The sequence below is a fragment of the Electrophorus electricus genome, chromosome 14 (assembly GCF_041902795.1).
Source record: "Electrophorus electricus isolate QZ-2024a chromosome 14, ASM4190279v1, whole genome shotgun sequence".
Lineage (NCBI taxonomy): Eukaryota > Metazoa > Chordata > Actinopteri > Gymnotiformes > Gymnotidae > Electrophorus > Electrophorus electricus.
In genome coordinates, this window is record NC_137510.1 from 23,058,412 (window position 1) to 23,072,959 (window position 14,548).

At 39.9% G+C, this 14,548-nt stretch overlaps 1 long non-coding RNA gene and 1 other non-coding gene across 2 annotated transcripts; one reads left to right on the plus strand and one right to left on the minus strand.

Moving 5' to 3' along the window:
• Window positions 1–714: 714 nt before the first annotated feature.
• LOC113570681 (uncharacterized) lies at window positions 715–6,484 on the minus strand. Its single transcript, XR_014117070.1, has 2 exons — window positions 6,097–6,484; window positions 715–5,882 (listed from the first exon to the last, which is right to left on the minus strand). It is a non-coding gene; the product is annotated as an uncharacterized LOC113570681 (long non-coding RNA).
• Window positions 6,485–8,893: 2,409 nt separating this feature from the next.
• Window positions 8,894–10,119, plus strand: LOC113570687 (uncharacterized). Its single transcript, XR_014116979.1, has 2 exons — window positions 8,894–9,080; window positions 9,293–10,119. It is a non-coding gene; the product is annotated as an uncharacterized LOC113570687 (transcript).
• The last annotated feature ends 4,429 nt before the right edge of the window (window positions 10,120–14,548 follow it).

The window sequence follows — 14,548 nt, forward strand, 5'->3', positions numbered from 1 at the left end:
TTTACCAGTGTACGCAGAGCTGCAGCTACTGACTTGTTCTGTCTGAACCAATTGACAAATAGATTTACAGCAGATTTAAGATTACTGAAGATTTAAGGTACTGAAAGGTGACCACTTGCACCTTTCACTTCCTGTGTAAATAAATACTGGAGTTCTTGAGGTAACAAATGAGCAACTAGTTTCCTCTTATCTGAAATTAAAGTTACTGATTAACTTTAACAGGCAAGCCTTTCGTAAGAAGCCAGTTCCATTTTTTCCTCAGTAATAGGAACTCTTTATACCTCTTTAGCATTACACAAAAAGAAAAATTTTCTGGAAGCCAGGTTTTTCCAAAGAGCTGAATTAGAATGTGGCTTTGGTGTTTATATTAGGCTTCTGTGTTCTAATTTTAATCTGGGGAAAACTGCTGAAGGTTTCATTGCATTGCGCCCCAATGTGACTAACATTTGTTACATTTTCACACAGATTTTTATCATGATAGATAAACCTTTTACTATGTGTTCAAACTTTCTGTGCTTTTTTAATTTGTTTTGAGATCCAAGTTTGTGGATAGAGAGATGAAGTGATGGCCAATGGACTCCTGAGGGTAACTGACTCCACCCATCTATCAGCACACCTGAGAATAACTGACTCCACCCATCTATCAGCACACCTGAAGAGAATTGAGTCCACCTCTCTTGTAGCTGTGGAGCAACCATGAGGCAGACACACACACTGAGAAAAGCAAGATTTATTAAGGGCAAATCCATAATCAGAGTCATTAGAACAGTCCAGGGTCAGTGAGCCAATACATAGCATACAAGAATACATAATAAGCAAAACACACAATGACAAACAGAGGATGCAGGCTATAACAAAAATGCAAGTAACAATAATGAGTAGAAACCTGGGCAGTGGTAGCTCACTGGTTAAGGTACTTGACTAGTAGTTGGAAGGTTGCTGGTTCAAGCCCCACTGTTAATTGTAAGGTGCTTTGGCTGAAAATGTCAGGTAAATGTAAAACACATCAAGGCAGAGTTTAAGTACACAGTAAGATTTAAGAAGGCACAGGTGCAATTCAGGAGGGGTTGAGAGAGCAAAACTATGGAATGGAGCCCCAACAAAGAAGTAAAGGGGGGTAACAATGAAGGTGGCAGGGAGTAGCCAATCATGACACATCTATCAGCATACATGAAGATAACTGATTCCACCTATCTAAGGATAAACAGTACTGGATAAAGGACTGCAATGTTCACAGTTATTGTTCCTGTTAGAGTTTATGCACCAATGGCAGATCTGCCAAGTCTAACAAGTGTATTTACCACACTGCAAAAAGTTACATCTTAGCAACTGAAAAATCTTAAATCTACTGTAAATATCTGAAATCATTTTGGCATTGTTATAAGAAAATTAATGTTAAATGTGAAAAACTTGCAGACAAAAAGAAAAGGAAAAACAAGTGCCCAACTGAAACATTTAAAAAAGGTAAAGAAAACAAAACCAAACATAAAAGGTGCACTAACCAAGCTCAGGCACTACCATGCTTGAGAGAGTTAAGGGCCTTGCAGTGGCAAGTTGGCAGTGTTGGGGTGTGAACCAGCAACCTTCCAATTACAAGGCAAGGACCTTAACCACTGAGCTATTACAAAAGGGTCATTTGTAATCCAGACGTATCTGGAATTTGATGTCAACTCTACCAGATAGAAAATAAATGTATAATATTTTGAAATTAATTAGAAATAGAAATAGAAATAGAAATGAAATAAACAGGATGGATACTGTTGCATTGTTAAGATTTGAATGTCTTTTTTGTAACTGTCTTGTTTAGTTTTTTTCCCCAACAGCAGGACCAGGTACATCTGGACACGGATCTTTAGACTTCTCAGATCTAGCCACTCACCCTGCAAAAATGTGATAAATTAATAAGTGTAACAGAAAGCTAATATATCACCTCACTTCCTTGTCTTTAAGCTATGTGATTCTGCCCCTGACTAATACTGATTAATTATTTTACATTCCGTCACAGGCGTATTGAAGAGAAATCTTTAAAGATTTCCTTTAAAGACACACCTCTCTTTTAGATCAGGGGAACAGAATCATGTGAGTTGACATTAACATTTAAGATAAATTAATCTAAATGATAGATGTATAATAAGAATGATTTAACCAATTTTATATGCATATGCACTCATTAACCATAATTTGTATAATATGTTACGCTGGCCATCATCTAGCCATTCTCCATCTGAGAAAGGTCTGGAAACAGGGCTCTTCTGTGAGGCTTAACACTACTGTGGACCCTACCTGGGTGTGAGAGAAGACATGGTCCTGTTACCAGTATTACTGTGTACTGTTCTGGGGTGGTACTATGAGTGGGAAATCACTTTAGGCATGTTGCATGATGAGTCATGTTTGTTTGAACAACTTTTAAAATGCTGTGTGGGGTAAAAGCTTTAATTGAGTTTTATTATTTGTATATTACAATACAAATATCTATCTGTTTTGAGTTTCTGAATGCTATAAAACCACTCTGTAAACTGTATTATATTACCTGAAACTAAGTAACCATTTTCCAACTAACAAGTAACATTAAACCCTGGCCACGTGTGTGCCACGTGTGTGCAATCCCAGGGGGCGTGGTTAAACAGTACACGTGTAAATCCCCCTGCACACGGCGGGCCGTACCACGTGACTTGGGGGAGGAGCCAATTATTTTCTCCTCAGTATTTTGCCAAGATAACCATGCTTGTATAAAATCCCTGTTACTCATTACAAAATGTTAAGAAACAGATATAACATGATAACATGATAATGATAACATGTTCCAAAGCTTTTAGCTTGCTGTGTATTATCCTATTAGCCAGGGAGCTGATATGCATAGTTCAACAGGATACACAGGATAAAATGTACAATATCCTATGCATTAAAGGATATACATGTTATCCTGTGTATATATTCAATAAAATAATGAATAATATGGCCTTAATCATGTAAGACGGGGATACATGTGTTTGAGTCCCTTCTATTAAGTGTTCTTAATAGAATGTCCTGCCTGACACTCGTTATGAAATACTTGTTGTCACACACAAAACTGAGAGTTTAAGGTACTTTACTAGTAATTGGAAGGTTGCTGGTTCAAGCCCCACCACTGCTGGGCCCCTGAGCAAGGCCCTTAACCCTCAATTGCTCAAGTTGTATTCAGTCTTAATTGTAACTTGCTTTGGATAAAAGTGTCAGCTAAATGCCATAAAATGTAAATATTGGATTGAGGAAAAGACTTTAAAAAGGTCTGTATTAAAATTCATTGACACTTAAATAAACATGGTTAAAAAAAATGCGCACAGAATCGATCATGTATACACTGTGCAGGCTTCTTTAAGAATGCATGTTGTGAGGCCTCCTAACATCTCCGTGTCCTCCGTTAAGGCATCTTAAATATGGAAATAGTGACGCCATGTGGTCAGCTCTGGAAGCACCGATAAGATTAGGGTCTGCCATTCCAGCTTCATGTGACAATGCACATAATTAATATGGCTCTTAGCCCCGAAGAGTCTCAAAGGAACAAAGGGTGAGGCCACAGAGAACTGCATGAATACCTGGTTAGATTCTGCATACATTCCATCACTCTCGTATGTTTTTGCTGTAAAGTCGTGATATTTCATAGTGTAACTTGATATTGCACAGAGGACAAGGCATTAGATATTCTAAGTGAAAACCAAGGAGACTGCATAAAGTATAGGAGGCGATGAGAAGCGCTGTGTTATCGCACCTATGTTTATACCATATGAGGTGCGGGAAGTGATTTTGTAACTTTGCGGCTAATAGGTGTGAAAAACTGGAGATTTTGCGATCGTATTTTAGTATACACATCCCTTTTTTCTTTTCTTTTTTTGCTTGTAAAAGCAAATGCTCACGGGAGAATTATATAGTGAATTATGTAAGGATAAACATTAGTGTTTCATCTCCATTGAAGAACTGGTTATTGTGAATCTGAAAATAGCCCTCATGTTAAAGACCTTTATGCACATGCATTTAGGACAAAGTACAAAACACAATGTCAGTAAAATGCAACACATGCAGTACACAGGCATCATTGGATTACATTTTCACAACACACTTTATTAAAAGCACCTTGCACCTACAACTATTAGAGATGTGTCGAAATATTGGTAGCCTGGGTTGATAATTGAGTTGTTCATTTGAGTGCCGAGCTTGGCAATTTAATTGCAAAGTTTCCTCTCCATTCGAGAAGACATCATCAATGCGGACTGAACTACAAGTGGAAGTTCCTGTAGCCGTTAAATGGGACCAAGAGCTCAGATTAATGAGGCTATTGACCTAATATGCTGAGTTAACAGCACACGGTTTTCGCCCTGATTTTCCTATCGCTGACAGGTCGCAGACAGAGAAAAGCTCTTGTGTTTGGTACTATGGTGCTTGCATTTGGCTGGCTGTTTTTTTTTCCCCAATAGCAGCTGGTTGGTTCCAGCACAGTAATTAATTCCCCCCGCAGGGCTGAATAAACGATGCATCTCCTCATCACCTGTTCTATTGGCTGTTGGTTGTTGCTGCTGTCACAACGTGTTTGCCATAGTGTTAAGAGATCAACAGCCTCATTAATCTGGTTTGAGCTTTTGGTTCCATTGAATGTAGCCTACAAGGATTTCCACTTGTTAGGAAATTAACCGCACATGGGGGAGGGGCATATTTGAATATAGGCAAATCAGAAACTGCTCATTTAAATGACAACTGTTTAGGCCAATCAGAAAACGTGATACCAAACTTTCTCTCACTCACTACCAAACTCTCAAACTTTTACACATACACAAGGTCTCTCATTCACTATCAAGCTTTTTCTCGTTCACTATCAAGAATGCCTAAGAGTATGACAGTGTGTGTGAGAGAAAGCATGATGGTGTGTGTAAGAGGTTTGAGAGTGTGAGAGAGAGAGTATGACTGTGAGAGCTAAGTTTGAATAAAGGGCCTCTTATAATGGCCAGCAAGTGCTGTGCATTCATTTTTATGTGAATACCAGACACCCTGAACAAAGAAGGCATCTAAGAAATGGATATTCATACACAAATGAGGTAATATTATAAGGTGTGCGGTCCTGAGCTGGGTCTATGTTTTCTGATGTACTATGCTCCTAAATGTATGTGAATGAGCATGCAATTAAAAAATTTTTTTTTGTTTTCTTTGATTGGATGCATGTTCACATAATAATTGTAAATACACTGCATGACAGTTAGCGAGAGTCTCACATCTGCAGTTATTTCTTATTTTCCTCATTTTTCTTCTTGCTTTTGGTGAGGCATTTGGAGCAGATGAATGCGGCTGACAGCACTGTGATGATTAGAAGACCCATAGCAGGACATGCAAACTCTTCAAAGCTCTGGACCTTTGGCTGTTTGCAATCCAGCCATAGGGGATTTGGTCCAACATTTCCTGGGTTGGCCTCAAAATGGACCGGGCGGCAGTAACCTTGGAGCTCATCACAGGCCAAGATAATGTACTTCCTCTCTGAGATGACCTTCCTCAGAATACAGTTATTGTCCACATAAACAGTGGTGAAGGTGAACTCCTGTCTACTGATGCACAGATTACCGCTGTATACTTTACCCCCAGAGGCTGAGCAGACGTTATCCACCTCCTGCTTCTGAGTAAACGGAAGGAAAGACTGGATGGGTCGGTTGCATGTCCCAATGTTCTGGATAAAGGCCTGCCACTTGTTTTGGTCGAGGGTGGTTGGAGCATCAGCACGTACATGCTTACTCAAGAAGTCTTTATAAGCGTGGATCTTATCTGAATACATGCATGGGTGTTGGTTGTTCACTGAATAGTCCAGTTTACTAGCTAAGGAAGCACAAAAACAAAGTACCAGGATGTACACCAACATGCTGGTTCTGTTTAAAAAAAAAACAATAACAACAATCAGTGAATGTAACTTTTGTTCATTCTCTGTCTCCCTCACTCTGTTCTCTCTCTCTCTCTCTCTCTCTCTCTCTCTCTCTCTCTCTCTCTCTCTCGCTCTCTCAATAACTCACTTATTCTTTTTTTTTTTGCTGTAGCAGCTGTTTTTATATTTATCATTGTTGTAACACAGCGGAAATGTACTACCTGTGAAGACGACAGGCAGGAGCCATCTGTAGTCTCGCTAGCGATCCACTTTAGTATCGCTTTCTGTTTGAATGTGAGCTGACAACCTTACGGTGGGGCCTCATACAGATAAGCCTCAACTTAGGAAGCATAGCGTTTACAGAGTAAGAGAAAAAACACGTTGCAAGGAGCAAAGCAACTACAGAAAACATGACCAGAGTCTCCTCCCTTCGCTGGATTAACCCATTGAGGGATGAGCCTTTCACTTGATCACATGGATTCATATTTTCAGCCTGTGTGGCTTTCTGAATCCATTCATGAGAACTCCCTTGAGAAAACGAGTCAAGCAGAAACATTGTCACTGGGAGCTTTGTTCAGACATGTTCACTGCAAGTATAAATAAATGTTCCAAAATAGGCAAAAATCTTTTGTGAATGTCAGTTTAGTGATAACTTCAGACATTTGACCTAAAAAGGAGACCTCTATTAGCTTGGTACATTTACACATAATGCCTGTAGAGATAAAAGTTTGAATGTGGTTATGTTTTTGAATTTGTTTTAGATTTTTCTATGAGGTTTCAGATCATTTTTAGAAGTAAGGTATATTCTGGACATTATGTGATTGGTAGTTGTAGTTGCATTAGGCTACACATCCTGATGCTATGTAAATTTTGTAACTGCTGGTGTTTTCTGAATACACATACAGATGAATGTTACCTACCAAGTGCTCTGATATGCACAAACACACGTCCACCATGATGTAAACCAGCACAGGGCTGTTCAACAAAAACCCGGGTGATATGCCTGTTCTATGCCCTCACAATTTCCCACTTAGGTCCTCTGAATGATCATTTTCTGTTTAAACTCTGTCTGAATGCAGTACCTGTGAAGCTTGAACAAATGTGACGTGTATATGTAAGGGGTGGGACTTCACAGAAGCAAGGCTAGTCCAATCACGAAGTAGAATATCAATAGCCTCCAGACTTGCTCCTGCTTGCAGTTTGCCCTGGCTGATTATTGGATGCTCCTGAAGCATTTTCATATATTCAAAGCAGCTTAAACAGCAAAGAACTTCTGCTTTTAGCAAAAGAAATAGGCCTAAGTTTCAAAATCATTTTTATTCAAATAGCAAAAGTAAATCAATGTTAATCAGTACCTCATTGCTGTAGGGATTTTGACCAACATTTCAGCACAAACTAACAATTTTAAAATTACCACCTGTCAACTTACCATATTCCACACCAATGGCTAATAGCATTCCTAAATAAAACTATAACAAATTAATAAAGCATGTGTAATAAACAGTAATGCCTGATTAATGTTGTATATTTTAAAAAAAAGATTTAGCATCATACCTGTATAGATTTTACAGGTTTTTTATAGTGTTTTTTAATTTTTGTTTTATTTAGTCACATCTGCACCAGTTTGTAAATATAATAATTTAATGTAAGTGCAAAGCACAGGAAACTGTTGCTTTTAGTTTTTCCTTGCTGGATATATTTTACCAGCAAATTAATTTACTTGAATATTCCAACCACATGAATCTGAACATAAAGACTTGTGATGAATTCTCTTCAGACTTGAAGTGTGTGTAATAGTCTTGATTTCAAGGCTTTTACCTTAACAAGTAGGAGTAATTAACCTGACAGGTTCTTCCACTGGTCTTGTCATGCATGAAGCACCATTAACCCTTCAGGTTTACTTCTCTTTATTTAACAGTAAAACCAACCCACCACTTACGGCGTAAAACCCATAATCTCACAGCACTTACGGTGTAGATTTGTTTGTTTTAAATTCCTCTTAGATAGAAACGACACTCCTTGGGCAGAAAAATGCCAGTTCCAAATCACAATACAGAAAATAAAAGACAAACAGCTCTCCAGAGCAGGAAGAATAAATAGTCTAATGACTGCAACATTTCTCTGAATTATTCACCACGTCCTGGGCAGTCACACACATGCTTGTCTCTCCCTAAGCCTCGGCTCCACCCACCCTGCAGAACTCTTACTTGCTGTCTTTTTCAAGTCCTATATTATACCTGCCTTCTTTCATCAATCAATTGCCAAGACTCTCGTCCTAGTACCTGATTCTAAGCCTGCTCGTCCCTTCTCATTATGTGGGTTATTAGTGTTCTAATCCCGTGTGGCTTTCTTCCCTTACGCTTCGCCCTACCTCCATCACGCCATCTGCCCATCACTGCACCAGTTTCTGGCCCTTGGTCTTCGTTGCACTTAGTCCCTGTAATAAGGGTCTTCAGCAACTGTATCCATTCTCTCCTCATTGGATATGACACCTTCACTGGCAGAACAAAGCATGTGAGTGTGCGGTCCAGAAGGTGTGTGGGCACTCCTATCTATATTCTTATGACCGAATTTCAGACATTAATTTAATCAACTGTGTTTACAAATAAATGCTACATGTTAATAGAAAAATGCAAATTGATTACAAGTTGTCTTATTCAAAATCATTTCTATTCAGAACTCTGATCTCTCTCTCTCTCTCTCTCTCTCTCTGTCTCTAACACACACTTAAAAATTAGGGAAGACACACAAACAAAAACATGGTGACACAAATTGGTATGTTGGAAGTCAGACTAGGAACAATTACACATAATAACGTCCAGCTAATTTTGGTTATAAAAACGTCATAGGGTTCTAAAACAAGCATGGAACCTCAGCCAGAGATTAGTCTCATGTTTCACATAGAGAACTGCAAAACTGGGAGTACTGTATAATCTAAAGCCCCTATTGGCTAGGTACAAAAAAAAAGGATAACAGACAGAAGAAAAGACCAATCAGGAAACGCACCAGGCCCGGTGTTAGGTATTTTGTTCTCTACAAAGGCTAAAGACAGGGAGTGGATGGTGATGCATGTGCTACACACTATGGGATGTAGTCATGCATGCACACATTCAAAGAGAGTGAGGATTGGATTTTCAACTAAGAAGTGAAGATTGACTTTTGGAGGTCTTCACAGCTGGTCAGAAACTAGACAATCCTCACACTGGTAACGTACCAGGTGTAATTGCCGTTTCTAGTCAGTTCAGCCTTAGTGTGTAGTCTGTTTTCTTTCACTGAGCCTGCAAACCACTACCAAAATAACAAACTATATCTAGCTGTTGTTTTAGGAGAGAGAGAGAGAGAGAGAGAGAGAGAGAGAGAGAGAGAGCGAGAGCATAAGAACAGTTCTAAATGGAGTAACGTTTTCTGTTCTTGCAGAAGAACTTCAGAATGGCTGTCCTTACGTTTTGCCTTGTGGCATGTGCTTTCTATCTCATCAACGAGCTGGACGGAAACTCTGAGCCTTGCATGTCGGCAAAGCACAACAACGCCCACAAGGTTTTTCTTCGGCGCCATATACCCGAGGGGGTGCCGAGGACGTGGGATCAGAATGCGTGGGAAGCGTTCCTGAGGAAGATTAAAACGTGCAACAGGCCGACTCAGTCCTTCTTCCGTTCAAGCGAGAGAGAACGGGTGGATGAGGTGTGCACGAAATACGGCGGAAAGGTGCTGTCTGGGAACCTGTGTATCAGCAAAGAAAAATTCTCGTTCGTAACTGTGCGCGTCAACATCGACGAAGGTGCATGCGGAATCCGGACCATTCAAAATGAGACCAAGCACATTATTCTGGCATGTGACGAAATCGGAGACGTGTGTCAGCCGGTTCATTTTGAGGGGAACCCAAAGGCCACCTTGCCCAGTAATAACGCCCCCGACTGTTGGGCCCATTCAGGGGGGAGCTCTGGCTTCCAGGTGGCTTTGCAGGAAGTCTTTTTGGTCGTCGTTTCTGTAGTGATGATTTGTAGTTTTAACGCTGCAGATTACATTAACCAATTTTAAGACGGTTGTTATGTCTGTTATCTATATAGTGCATATATACAAGCTGTCTGATAAAATTGAGTGTTATAGACGCTGACAATAAGATATATAACTTTCAACCAAGCAACAACTTGTTAAACCCAAAATGAACAAATAAAGGTTCCAGAATATAATATCTTTCAAAGTGATTTATATTGTAAGGAATAAACATCCTTGATGTAAAAAGAGCATCAACCTCTTAACCTTTCTGTGGTATATGGAGTTGCTGATCCAACATGCCAGTTAAAACCGCTTGCCATATGCACATCTTTTTCTATATAAAATATATCAGGAAAACCTCCGCATCGAAATCGACGGTTTATAATAGCCTACAAATGTTCGAAAGCTCTAATGTTGGAAACTGCGCAACACTTTGAGAAGGTGGCTTTTTTTGTTTGTTTGTTTTTTTGCAAGCAAAAAAAGGAAAGTGACGTGATGTTTGCTGGGGAAAAAAAATGACATGTTTGAACCCCAGTATTCTGCTATTTATTTCCAAATGGTCAATACAAAAGGTCAATCAAAAAAAATCTGACTTTAGAACCATTTAAAAAATGTTTGGTGGGGGAAAAAAAGGGAAAAAGAGAGTAATTGATCCGTGTGCAGTTGTAGCGATCTTTCTCGTAATCAACATATTTTCTAATGTACCAGTAATAACTTCTGGTACGTGACGGCACAGGAACTTGACGGACGCATGTGGTAAAATACGGAGGCAGATTTAATGACCAAAGAGGCATTCAAAAATCAGTACAGGTTTGGCTCGGATCCAAAAAGACAAATGCACATGGCGAACCAATCCAAAAGAGCTAGGAAAGAATACAAAAACGATATATCATGGATGCACACTGGATAAACGTAAAAGCGATAATTGGCGCAACCAATAGTCCAGTGATGAGGAGCGAACTAATAACCGACGGTGGCGCGTGACGTTGACTGGGTGTTGCGCAGCATTATGGGGGTTGTAGTTGTAGGGAAGGAGTGTAAGGAGCCGTGACATGAAACTGTAGCGGAATATATTTACTTTCTTTGTATCCTGTTTACGAAAGGCCGTATCCTGTTTACATTTTCGCCTACCGTTACTTCCAATTCATGGTGCCCAGAAAGTGTAGGTGTAGGGTAGGTTTTTGTTTTAAAGTGAGTAACAAATTTTATTTATTTTTTGCCCACAGTAACGACGTTCCTAGTAACGACAATTTACGACATATGGGTATTTTGTATGTCTTTTGAGTTTTTTAACAGTAAAAAGTCTAAGTGCTGAATAGCTTTGAATGTATGCCTAACCGATGCGAGAAACTGTCCAAATCCATAAAAGACTGATCTGTCAAAGACGTACGGTGAGCTTTTTACCTTTGGATATAATAATATAAATGATGACTTTACTATAAGTGCGGTTCTCTAAAATGTATTACCAAACTACCATAGTCATACAGCCTCTGAAATATTTCTTTTACCTCCTGGAGTGTTCTCCGAATATTACAATATACAATACAATAGTATTTCATCGGTTTATTCATATTCGGCTAGAAATTAATGCCGCATATGGACGGACATGGAGGTCTGCATTATGGCCACAGGAGGGCGAAAGAGCTTTACTCAATCCGGCTCGGTCTGGATCTCATTCCTGAGCGCGCCTCGGGTCAACCCGCACAGACGCTCAAATATTTCCACTGTTACACATTACACTGTTCTGCTGAGGTTACAGGACAGGTGTTTTTTCTGTTAGTTAGCTAGCGTCTTTGGTTTTTCTTGAATATCAACTATGTGAACCATTCGTGTTTGGCCGTTTTCAAGGAACGATGCCAGACTATTTTCATCTCACTACTTTACACAAACAAGCCTTTATACTTTTGACTGCAGTTGAATTGTGTAAGTAACCTGCAGAATTGTACAAACATGTTTAGTGTTGTTTGCTTCCAAGGGCATGTCACACAGGTAACAGGTGTGGGGTGTGAGATAAATTTCCCGTTCTGTAGTAGGGTACTGTAAGAACTATTCAGTTTCTGACAATTTGTGTGGTTACTTTCACTGACAGTCTTATCCTGTCTAGGAATGTAAGCTTAATTGATGGAAGATAGGAATCATGTGATAATCTCTGTGTCTCACACATCCATGCACCCCCCCCCCCCACACACAGACATACACACACTCACACGCACACTCACAAGTATTTATTACCACTCCACTAATAATAAATGAAGCTCTGTTCTCCTGAACGCATACTGTGATGGTGTGTAATAATAACGAGAGGCTCTGTTCCTATACAGTATGTCTTCCGATGCCTGAGGGGAGAGAAGCAGGCTGATTGGTGCAGAGTTGAATTGAAAGAATCTAAAGAATAGGACCAGCTAGAATCTGTGAGCTTCAGACAGCTTCTCCATAGTTGGCTTGTGTTCACTAAACTACTGAATTAAAATTCCCAGTAGAGGCTTTATTTGTTCAAGGTGCAAGTGTGTGCGTGTGTGCGTAGTGTGTGTGTGTGTGTGTGTGTGTGTGTGTGTGTGTGTGTGTGTGTGTGTGTGTGTGTGTGTGTGTGCGTGTGTTTGCTCGTCTAAGGATTTGCGTGTGAATTATGTGAGTGAGGCACATGAGTCAGAGTACAAATCTTGCCTGTCCAGTTAATATCACTTAATTCAAATCACTGTCACTGTATGTGCACTGCCAGTACTAGAGGGAGTGAAGAGTTGTAAGCAGGTACAGTATATGGAAGAAGTGTCCAAGCAAAGCAAAGTGCCTCTACATCTGCGTGCTGTAGGTGTTTATAATACCTCTATATACATAATTATTGCACACACATGTATACACACAGACAGAATTTGCTAATAGCAGAAAGACATGGAAACCACAGATGAAACATCACTACACTACTGGCTGAAAAATGTGTCAGCAGTTCAAACTATTCAACTGTAATTATTGTATAACTAATTACAGCAGTCTTGCACTGACTGGTTATTATGTCCACTTACTGTTTTACACAAACACAAAAACACACAAAAGCACGCGCACACACACACACACACACACACACACAGACACACACACACACACACACACACACACACACACACATATTAAAGGTACTATATACAGTGTACTAGTGTACTACTAATTAAAGGTACTATATACGGTCAATCAATAATTGCTGAATACAAATACTACTGGGGGGGTACAAAATAACAGAATTAAATATATTAAAAAGGAATTGGCATTCATCTACTTCCCCATGTAACCTGATCACATTGACTCTAGTCTGTATCCTTGGCTGCTTTTCCTCTTATTTAATACTTGCTAATGCTGGACAAGACATTGTGAGGCTTGAGCTTCTGCAGGTGACTATGTGTGTATGGGGTGTGTGTGTGTGTGTGTGTGTGTGTGTGTGTGTGTGTGTGTGTGTGTGTGTGTGTGTGTGTGTGTGTGTGTGTGTGTGTGTGTGTGTGTGTGTGTGTGTGTGTAGCCTTCATGTTGACATATCTACGCAATTCTGAATTGAAACCCACATGAAGTGTAATCTTATTTTATTTTATATTTTATGTTATTATCTGACTTATAAAGGCACCATGCATCAGTGAGGTCAACTGTGCAAGAGTTAATACATACCCTTGATCTTTTCTTCACGCTGCTCTTTATATTCTGCTCTGAAGTCCTGGATATGATTTCATATTTGACTCTGAAGCAGAATTATAATACTCCAGCAAGTGCAGGAATATTGTTAGTTCATACAATAACTACGGGTGAATACCGAAACAATACTGGGTATGGCTTGAATTTGTAACCCGCTGACGCAGGTTTTTGGCCAGTAGCGAAAGTTTCATCCGCAGCTTCCGTGTGACTCCACTGTCAGCACCTCCATGCGGGGCAGACTCACCTCATTTGCAAGGTCTGGAACCGGCGAGTCTTCCCTGCTAGTGCCTGTTTTGGCACCACTGTGAGAAATGTATCAGACCACTTTTCCCCAGAATCAAATACAAAGTGTGTGTCATGGCCTGCATGCATAGCGTGTGGTGTGTGAATGTCAGATTGCAATGCGTGCGTGCGTGCATGTGTTTGTGTAAGGCAGCGAGAGTTCATGTTTGACTGGCAGGCCTGTGGGTGGGGCCAGGTGACAGGCCAGGTGACGAGCCAGGTGACGGGCTTGTGAGCCTCCCAGAAATAGCGGGAGATGGTGCTCCAAACCCAGAGGGAGTTGCGGTGCAGTTTCCCTCTTAACAGCCAGGCCCAGTACACACACTGATGCCCAAAATGTTCTCTTTCTTTAATAAACTTTAATGTATATATAAATATACTTTTAAACATCCAAACAAGTTACCCTATAGCAAGTGTTAAGTTCTCCCACACTATTTTTGCAATTCATAGAAGCACACACATAATCAAATATTAAATTAAAGCATACACATAGACAGAGGTCCTTTTCATAACTTTTGCACACTGTATGGCCAACAAGCGCTACTACATTCTTTAAAGTGTTTTAAGTGTCTTGCATGTGATTTTTAAAAATTCTGCCAGTATCAATAATGTGTAGGTCTTACAGGACTCTTTCTGTTTGTGCTTGTGTGATTGAGAGAGAGAAAGAGAGAGAGAGAGAGAGAGAATGTGTGTGTGTGTGTGTGTGTGTATGTGTGTTCT